The 9,812-nt window shown below is 42.7% G+C and overlaps 1 pseudogene across 1 annotated transcript; it reads left to right on the forward strand.

Moving 5' to 3' along the window:
* The first annotated feature begins 490 nt into the window (after positions 1-490).
* Positions 491-2,092, forward strand: LOC308244037 (protein SET-like; annotated as a pseudogene). The gene is made up of 2 exons: positions 491-522; positions 1,176-2,092. The product of its transcript is annotated as a protein SET-like (transcript).
* The last annotated feature ends 7,720 nt before the right edge of the window (positions 2,093-9,812 follow it).

Below are 9,812 nucleotides of genomic sequence, written 5' to 3' on the forward strand. Positions count from 1 at the left end.
TTTGTAATGTCCATTGACTCTAAAGAGTTAACTTTCTGTAATATATAAGGTAGACAAATAAAGTGAATATTTCAAAGATTTGTAATGTCATGAAAGTCCTTCAGAGAAAAAGATGTTTCACTCTATAAATTGCATCAGTCCACAATCCTTAGAAACTGACTAAAAAAAAAGTTTCTAAACCATTCAGACACACCCTATTAGCTAGAGAAATTCCTGATGCTCTGTGGAAATGTAGCTCTGAGTCTTCAATTCCTAGGGTACACTGCAAAAATCCATTTCATACTCTATACTAGTCAAGGATTTTTTTACTCTCTCATCGTCCCTCTATCCAAAGCTTTCTTCATACTCTAACACTGTATTGAATGACACATTTTCAGTGTCGTCTTCTCTGTATGTTTAATAGGAACACATATTTAGTTATTATAATAATGATACCATTGTAATTAACTAGCTACTGATAATAGGAAAGCAGCCAAGGGAAAATAGACGCATGCCCAGCAAAGTTGGGGTGATGCTGGGAAGGTGCTTGTCTGTTAGTCACACCTGGAAGCAGGTCATGGGTCAGAATGGGCGTGCAAGGGTGTAAAATGTGGGATATTCAATCCCCTAAACAAAGGAATTCACTCTCTTGGTTCCTCGTAGCGTGCGATGCTGGGCTCCTGGCTTGTGGGGCTCTCATGCTCCTGCAGCTAGCCTGATGCTGAAAGGGACCCAGCTGCAAGAAGGAGCACCAACTCTGGACACTGGCTTTGCTTTTAGCTCTGCTGAAACCCCGCCACACTTCCTCCATGACTGGAATGGGACTTTGGCAATCCAGGCATGTAATTCCATGCAAATAAGAATCCTCCTCCTGTTCCAGTCTCAGAAATTTCTTGAGATATAGTAAGGACCCCACCTCTACCACCCAGTTGGAAAGAGGATACCCCAATGTTCCCGATAACAATATTTTAGATTGGAAGGAAAACGGCTGTTTTTAAAATTTATCTACAAAACAAGGTATCGCTTTTGAATTTTGATTTTATCAACACCAAAGAGAGTAACTTGACATCAATATTTGATGGTTATTTTTTTTTATTTTTTTAAAATATTTTTACTGAGGAGAAACCAAGATGGCGGCATAGGTAAACACCTGAAATTGCTGCCTCACACAACCACTTCCAAACTACAACTAAAAGACAAAACGGAGTGCTCAGCGCGCCTTCGAGCCGGCGCCTTCCCAGCCATCAGAGCCTCCGACTTGCCTCACAGCATGGCCCCACACGCCAGTCCTCGCTCCCACCTCAGACCAAGAAACCGAAACTGGCTCCAGCCCCCGAGCCGGAGAAGAAGCCGAAGGGAGAAAAAGAACAGCAAGAAGCGACTGAACATACTGATGAAGTACAAAATGGAATAGACAGACTTAATGGACAAGCCAGTGAGGGGATTTTGAAAGTAGAACAGAAATATAACAAACTCCGCCAACCATTTTTTCAGAAGAGGTCAGAATTGATCGCCAAAATCCCAAATTTTTGGGTAACAGCATTTGTCAACCATCCACAAGTGTCTGCAATGCTTGGGGAAGAGGAGGAAGAGGCGCTGCATTATTTGACAAGAGTTAAAGTGACAGAATTTGAAGATATTAAATCAGGTTACAGAATAGATTTTTATTTTGATGAAAATCCTTACTTCGAAAATGAAGTTCTCTCCAAAGAGTTTCATCTCAATGAGAGTGGTGATCCATCTTCAAAGTCCGCTGAAATCAAATGGAAATCTGAAAAGGATTTGACGAAATGTTCAAGTCAAACACAGAATAAAGCCAGCAGGAAGAGACAGCAGGAGGAACCAGAGAGCTTCTTCACCTGGTTTACTGACCACTCTGATGCAGGTGCAGATGAGTTAGGAGAAGTCATCAAAGATGACATTTGGCCAAATCCTTTACAGTACTACTTGGTTCCTGACATGGATGATGAGGAAGGGGAAGGAGAAGATGATGATGATGATGATGAAGAGGAAGGGTTGGAAGATATTGATGAAGGGGATGAGGATGAAGGTGAAGAAGATGATAATGATGATGAGGGGGAAAGGAGAGGAAGATGAAGGAGAAGATGACTAATGAACACTGATGGATTCCAACCTTTTTTAATTTTCTCCAGTCCCTGGGAGCAAGTTGCAATCTTTTTTTTCCTTTTTCTTATTTTCCCCCTTTTTGTGCTCAGTTGCCCTGTTTTTGAGGTCTCTTTTTCTCTCCTTTACACCATGGTTCTCACCTTCTTTGGGGGGGCGGGGGGGAGGGATGTACCTTGAGCAGAATACAGTGGGAAAAGAATCTTTGCCCCTTTCTGTTCCAAATTCATTTTTATCCCTTCCTGTCTCAAGAAAAACTTAATGGAATCAACACCACTGTGCTCTGTGGGGAAAAAGAAAAACCACCTGCTCCCCTGGCTCTGCTGGGAGCTGGAGGTTGCTGGCCCCTGTGCATAGAATTCCAGCTTTTTTCCTCCTTTCTCTGTATATTGGGCTCAGAGATTACACTGTGTCTCTACGTGAATATGGACAGTTAGCATTTACCAACATGTATCTGTCTACTTTCTCTTGTTTAAAAAAAGAAAAAAAAAACTTAAAAAAGGGGGGGTGGTTATAGAAGGTGAGGGAAGGGTGCGTTTGAGATGTTTGGGTGGGTTAAGTGGGCATTTTGACAACATGGCTTCTCCTTTGGCATGTTTAATTGTGATGTTTAACGGACATCCTTGCAGTCTAAGATGTCACTTTTAAAATAAAATTCTCTTCTAATGATGACTTGAGCCCTGCCACTCGATGGGAGAATCAGCAGAACCTGTAGGATCTTATTTTGAATTGACATTTCTCTATTGTAATTTTGTTCCTGTTTATTTTTAAATTTTCTTTTTGTTTCACTGGAAAGAAAAGATGATGCTCAGTTTTAAACATTAAAAGTGTACAAGTTGCCCTAACTGGTTTGGCTCAGTGGATAGAGCGTCGGCCTGTGGACTCGGTGGTCCCGGGTTCGATTCCGGTCAAGGGCATGTACCTTGGTTGCGGGCACATACCCGGTGGGGAGTGTGCAGGAGGCAGCTGATTGATGTTTCTATCTCATCGATGTTTCTGACTTTCTGTCCCTCTCCCTTCCTCTCTGTGAAAAATCAATAAAATAAAAAAAAGTGTACAAGTTGCTTTGTTACAATAAAACTAAATGCGTACACAAAGAAAAAAAATAAAAGACAAAACGGACATCATCCAGAACCACAGAAAGGCTGGCTCAGTGGAAATACTACAACTAGAAGGAAAGAGAGAAGCACACCAAGACTCAGAGGAGTTGCGGAAGTAAAGTGAAGAGGTACGGAGCTGTGCACAGAAAGGGTTGGCAACTGAGGACCTGGTTATTTTTTTCAATCAGGAGGGAGACACAAGCTCCTGACTGCTCTGAACTCCAGTTCTGGGCGAGACGCTGGGGACCCGGACTCATATGGGGAGAAATTGGACTGTCTGGCATCGGGCGGAACTTGAGGGTGGCTTTCTCTCAGAGGTGCTTGCATCTATTACTGCGGGACACTGAGACCTGAGGGCCTCTTAGGGTAGGGCTGAGGATCAGCCATAGCTGTTTGCTCCACCCTATTAATTCCCTGAGACCCCGCCCCATCCCAGCTGTGTGCAGAGGCTTTTGCATATGAATGGCCTGGCCCTTTGCAATCTAAAATTACCTAACAAACTGCAGCTGGGTCAGAGAGACCCAGAACATCCAAAAGAAGGGCCAAGGCCCCACAGCAGCTTGCATAGCTTCACAGCTGGGCCTCATCTGGGCACCTCCAAACCCCAAACAAAGAAAAGGAATCTGAAGATCTCTCCATAGCTCCTGCTGGGTGGCCTCAGGCAGAGGCTAAATTAGCACCTCCTTAGAGATCCAAGAGCCAGTGTACCCAGTGGTCAGAGTGGGACCATCCAGATTATAACTCCTTGGATTCATAATGGACACAGGGGATAGACTCAGTGAGCACCATGCCCCACTGAAGCAAGTCTTGCCCCATAAGGGTGTCTCCCGCATAGAAATTCTCCCATCATAGACACAACTGATCCTCACAGCCAATTGGCCTGGAGGTCAATTCCTCCCAGTGATACCAACAACAATCAAGGCTTAACTACAACAAGACTGTGCACATAGCCCATAAACCGGTGCACCAAGAGTGTCCACCTCAGGTAACTGGGGAGGCTAAGCCAGTGGGCCCTATAGGACACCTAGCACACAAAGCCACTCTATCAACACAGGGAAGCAGCCAAAATGCAGAGACAAAGAAACAGGTCACAAATGAAAGAAATGGAGGAAAGCAAACGACTGGATAGAGTTCAAAACCATGGTTATAAGGTTTTTCAAGAATTTTCTAGAAACCGCCGATAAATTTAGTCAGACCCTTGAGGATATGAAAAAGGACCAACTAGAAATTAAGCATACACTGACTGAAATAAAAATAATATACAGAAGAGATCCAAGATGGCGGCGTAGATAAACACCTAAACTGCTGCCTCGCACAACAATTTCAAAACTACAACTAAAAGACAAAACGTCTATCACCCAGAACCACAGGAAAGCTGGCTGAGTGGAAGTTCTACAACTAGAAGGAAAGAGCAAACAGCATTGAGGGGTGCACAAGCACTGAAAAGCTGAGGTACGGAGACGCGCGAATTGGGCTGGCGAAGGGTGACTGGGAGCGCTGCTGTTTTCAACCCGAAGGGAGATAAGCTCCCGATTACTCTGAACTCCAGTTTCTGGGGAGACGCGGGGGACCCAAACTCCTACGGGGAGAAGCTGGACTGTCTGCCGTGGGGTCGGAAAGTGAGGGAGGCTTGCTTGCAGGGCTGCGCGCAGGAACAATTGTTTATTGTGCTGGGGCGAGGGACGCGGGGACACGGTAGGAGACGCAGAGCCGGCTTACTGGCAGCCATCGCTGTTTGCCACGCCCTAGCCTAGTCACGACCTGAGACCCCGCCCTGCACAATCTACGAACCCACCCAAGCTCCAAGCAGCGGCTTTAGCATATGAATGGCCTGCCCTATGGCAGCTTAACCTAGCAAACTTGCAGCCCAGGTCAGACAGCTCCAAAACCTCCAAACCCCAAGCAAAGAAGAGAAAATTGTAGTTCTTGCTGTAGTTCCTGCTGGGTGGCCTCAGACAGTAGCTGACCTGCACCCCATTGGAGATCCAGAAGCCAGTGTACCTAGTGGTCAGTGTGAGACACCAGATTTCAACTCCTCACATCCATAAGTGACACATTCAAGAGGCAGACTCAGTGAGCACCAAAGCCCCACTGAAACAAGTCCTGCACCATAAGCGTGTCTCCAGCGCAGCAGTTCTTCCATTACAGACACAGCGGGTCCTCACAGCCAATTGGCCTGGAGGTCAATTCCTCCCAGTGTACCAACAGCAATCAAGGCTTAACTACACCAAGACTTTGCACTCAGCCCACAAAGGGGTGTACCAAAGGCGTCCACCTCAGGTGATTGGGGAGGCTGAGCTACTGGCCCCTATAGGTCACCTACCACACAAAGCCACTCCATCAACACAAGGAAGCAGCAAAATGCGGAGACAAAGAAACATGTCACGAATGAGAGAAATGGAGGAAAGCAAACTAATGGACGACATAGAGTTCAGAACCACATTTATAAGGTTACTCAAGAATCTTCTAAAAACCGCCGAGAAACTTGATGAGACCTCCGAGGAGCTTAGTGAGACCTTCAAGGACCTTAATGAGAGTGCCAAAAAAATGGAAAAGGACCAGTCAGAAATTAACCACACACTGTCTGAAATAAAGAATATACAGAAACTCAACTGTAGATCAACGTACCGCAAGAATCAAACCAAAGATCTGAAATATGAGGAAACAAAAAACACCCAACCAGAAAAACAAAAAGAAAAAATACAAAAATATGAAGATAGTGTAAGGAGCCTCTGGTACAACTTTAAGCGTACCAACATCCAAATTTTTGGGGTGCCAGAAGAAGAGAGAGAGCAAAATATTAAAAACCTATTAGAAGAAATAATGACAGAAAACTTTCCCTACCTGGTGAAAGAAATAGACTTACAAGTTCAGGAAGCACACAGAACCCCATACAAGAGGAATCCAAAGAGGACCACACCAAGACACATCATAATTAAAATGCCAAGGGCAAAAGACAAAGAGAGAATATTAAAAGCAGCAAGAGAAAAACGGTTAGTTACCTACAAGGGAGCACCCATACGACTGTCAGCTGATTTCTCGGCAGAAACTATGCAGGCCAGAAGGGAGTGGCAAGAAATATTCAAAGTGATGAACAGCAAGAACCTACAACCAAGATTACTCTACCCAGCAAAGCTATCATTCAGATTTGAAGGTCAGATAAAGAGCTTCACAGACAAGAAAAAGCTAAAGGAGTTCATCACCACCAAACCAGGATTACATGAAATGCTGAAGGGTGTTCTTTAAGAAGAGGAAGAAGAAGAAAAAGGTAAAGATAAAAATTATGAACAACAAAATGACATCAAATACATACCTACCAACAAGTGAATCTAAAAATCAAGTGAATAAAAAATCTGAAGAACAGAATGGACTGGTGAATATAATAGAATCAGGGACATAGAAAGGGAGTGGACTGACAATTCTCAGGGGGGAGGGGATGTGAGGGGTGCGGGAAGAGACTGGACAAAAAGCTTACACCTATGGATGAAGACAGTGGCGGGGGGTAAGGGCATGGGGTGGGGTGGGGAATCAGGTGGAGGGGAGCTATGGGGGGAAAAAAAGAGGAACACCTGTAATAATCTGAACAATAAAGATTTATTTAAAAAAATAAAAGAATAATATACAGAGATCCAATAGCAGACTAGAGGATCACAAGAATCAAGTCAAAGATTTGAAATACGAGGAAGCAAAAAACACCCAACCGGAAAAGCAAAAAGAATAAAGAATAAAAAAATATGAAGATAATGTAAGGAGCCTCTGGGACAACTTTAAGCGTACCAACATCCTAATTATTGGGGTGCCAGAAGAAGAGAGAGAGCAAGATATTGAAAACCTATTTGAAGAAATAATGACTGAAAACTTCCCCCACCTGGTGATGGAAATAGACTTACAAGTCCAGGAGAGCGCAGAGAACCCCAAACAAAAGGAATCCAAAGAGGACCAAACCAAGACACATCATAATTAAAATGCCAAGAGCAAAAGACAAAGAGAGAATCTTAAAAGCAGTAAGAGAAAAACAGTTAGTTACCTACAAGGGAGCACCCATACGACTGTCAACTGATTTCTCGGCAGAAACTATGCAGGCCAGAAGGGAGTGGCAAGAAATATACAAAGTGATGAATAGCAAGAACCTACAACCAAGATTACTCTACCCAGCAAAGTTTTCATTCAGAATTGAAGGTCAGATAAAGAGCTTCACAGACAAGAAAAAGCTAAAGGAGTTCATCACTGCCAAACCAGTATTATATGAAATACTGAAAGGTATTCTTTAAGAAGAGGAAGAAGAAGAAAAAGGTAAAGATAAAAATTATGAACAACAAATACATATCTATCAACAAGTGAATCTAAAAATCAAGTGAATAAAAAATCTGATGAACAGAATAAACTGGTGAATATAATAGAATCAGGGGCATAGAAAGGGAGTGGACTGATAATTCTCAGGGGGAAACAGGTATGGGAGGTGCAGGAAGAGACGGGACAAAAATCGTACACCTATGGATGAGTACAGTGGAGGGGGGTTGTAAGGGCAGATGGTGGGGTGGGAACCGGGTGTAGGAGAGCTATGGGGGGAAAAAGAGGAACCACTGTAATAATCTGAATAAAAGATTTATTAAAAAATTAATAAATAAATATATTTTTATTGATTTCGGAGAGGAAAGACAAAGATAGAAACATCAATGATGAGAGAGAATCATTGATTGGCTGCCTCCTGCTCGCCCCCTACTGGGGATTGAGCCCACAATCCAGGAATGTTCCCTTGACTGGAATTGAACCTGGGACCCTTCAGTCTGCAGGCCAATGCTCTATCCTCTGGGCCAAACCAGTGTGGGCATAGATGTTTAAATATTAACTTTTATTTTGATTAGTCAACTGTGTTATCTATTGTGGACTGACTTCTTTCTACTTTGTTCTGTATTAGCTTTAAATGTCTCATTAAAGTAAATTTTATTTAGCACTCAGTTTGAAAGTCCCCTGGCATTTTGATTTAGAGTGTATATTTCTTCTACACATGTTAGACACACATCAGTGCAACAAACCTGGGGCTTCCTAAGGGAAACATTTCTCTCAGGTTTCAATAAAACTGATCTGTTCCTGAATAGGTTTGTTGCACTGGATGCTTAAAAGCATTATTTTTACTACAACCTTAGTAAATATTCTTGATATACAACATTTCTACCTCCACATTGCCTCTGTTAAAATACTCATCACCTTTTTCTTTTCAATATTGAATATCCAAGTCATCACAAGATTAACTTTACTAACTCTTTTTTCCTAGTGCTCACTAATAAAATTCCAGTGCTGGGCTTAAAAAAAATAAAGACATTTTCCATCTGCTGATAAAGGAATTATGTGCATAAGAGACAAAAATATGTTTCCTCTTAACTTATATCTATACAAAGGCACCCAATATACTGAATTAAGAAAAACCCATGCATATGCAGTTTCTTAAAAAGGAGTATCATAAGAGTGAGGCTTCACTGATTGTTACAATGTATTAGTTTGTCCCTCTTCTGTCAAATCTGAGTGATGGCCTTGCCCTCTGGATCCAATGAAGTAGCCCTGTCTTTGGTAACCAAGGAGCCAATCCCTGATCCACCTTTGGGGTCTTTCTTCCCTTTTCTTAAAGCAGTGGTCGGCAAACTGCAGCTCACTTGTGGCTCGCGAGCCACGGTTTGCCGCTCTGTTGACTAATAAGTTTGCTGACCACTGTCTTAAAGGAAAGCACATGTTTACAGCTCTAGGGACCCATTTTATGGCTCTAGGATACAAACCTTCCTTCATTTCATCCTTTAACTGTCCCATTCAATCTAAACTGGTAGTGTTTGTGTGAGATGGTTGACTAAATCCTCAGGTCAGATGCCTCATCTCTTTAACTAATAGTAGCTACCAAGCTACACTCTTGGCATTCTCTCCAGACCATGCTTCCTCATGTTTTGCTATATAAAGTGGCTAGTAATTTTCTAAAATTTCAAGTTCCTTTTTGCTTAACCATTTCTTCTTTAATCTACCCCTTTCCTCTCACCTTTTAGTATAAGTACTAAAGAGAAACCAGTTAATCACTTGCAAGTTCTACTTTCCACAAAGCAATAGAACACCATTCAGCCAAGTTCTTTGCTACTCTATAACAAAGACCACTCTCCATCCAGTTTCCAACAACATGTTTCTCATTTATGTCTGAGACTTCACCAGATGCACCTCTGCATTCATATTTCTAACAACAGTCTCTTCAAGATGAAAGGGTTAATCAAGAAACAGGGCTAACTTAGCAGGTGCTAACAAAAAGCCTGCTCCCTCCCCAATTCACCTCTGACTCTTTCTCGAGTCAGTCCACCTGCACCAGGTGCCATGAATAAATATCATTTTGATTACACTGAGCCTTGCGTCCGTTCTGTGTGACCCCGGCCCAACCCCAAACCTTTCACAAGGCAATGTAAGTTTTTTTCCGTAATGTACCTTACAACTCTTCTAGCCTCTACCCATTACCCAATCCCAAAACCATGTCCACATTTTTAGGTTTTCGTTGATAGGGCTCAGGTAACAAAATACCATAAACTGGATGGCTTAAACAACAGAAATGTATTGTCGGACAGTTCTGGAAACTTGAAGTCC

The sequence above is a fragment of the Plecotus auritus genome, assembly GCF_963455305.1.
Source record: "Plecotus auritus genome assembly, chromosome: 3".
NCBI classification, from domain to species: Eukaryota; Metazoa; Chordata; class Mammalia; order Chiroptera; family Vespertilionidae; genus Plecotus; species Plecotus auritus.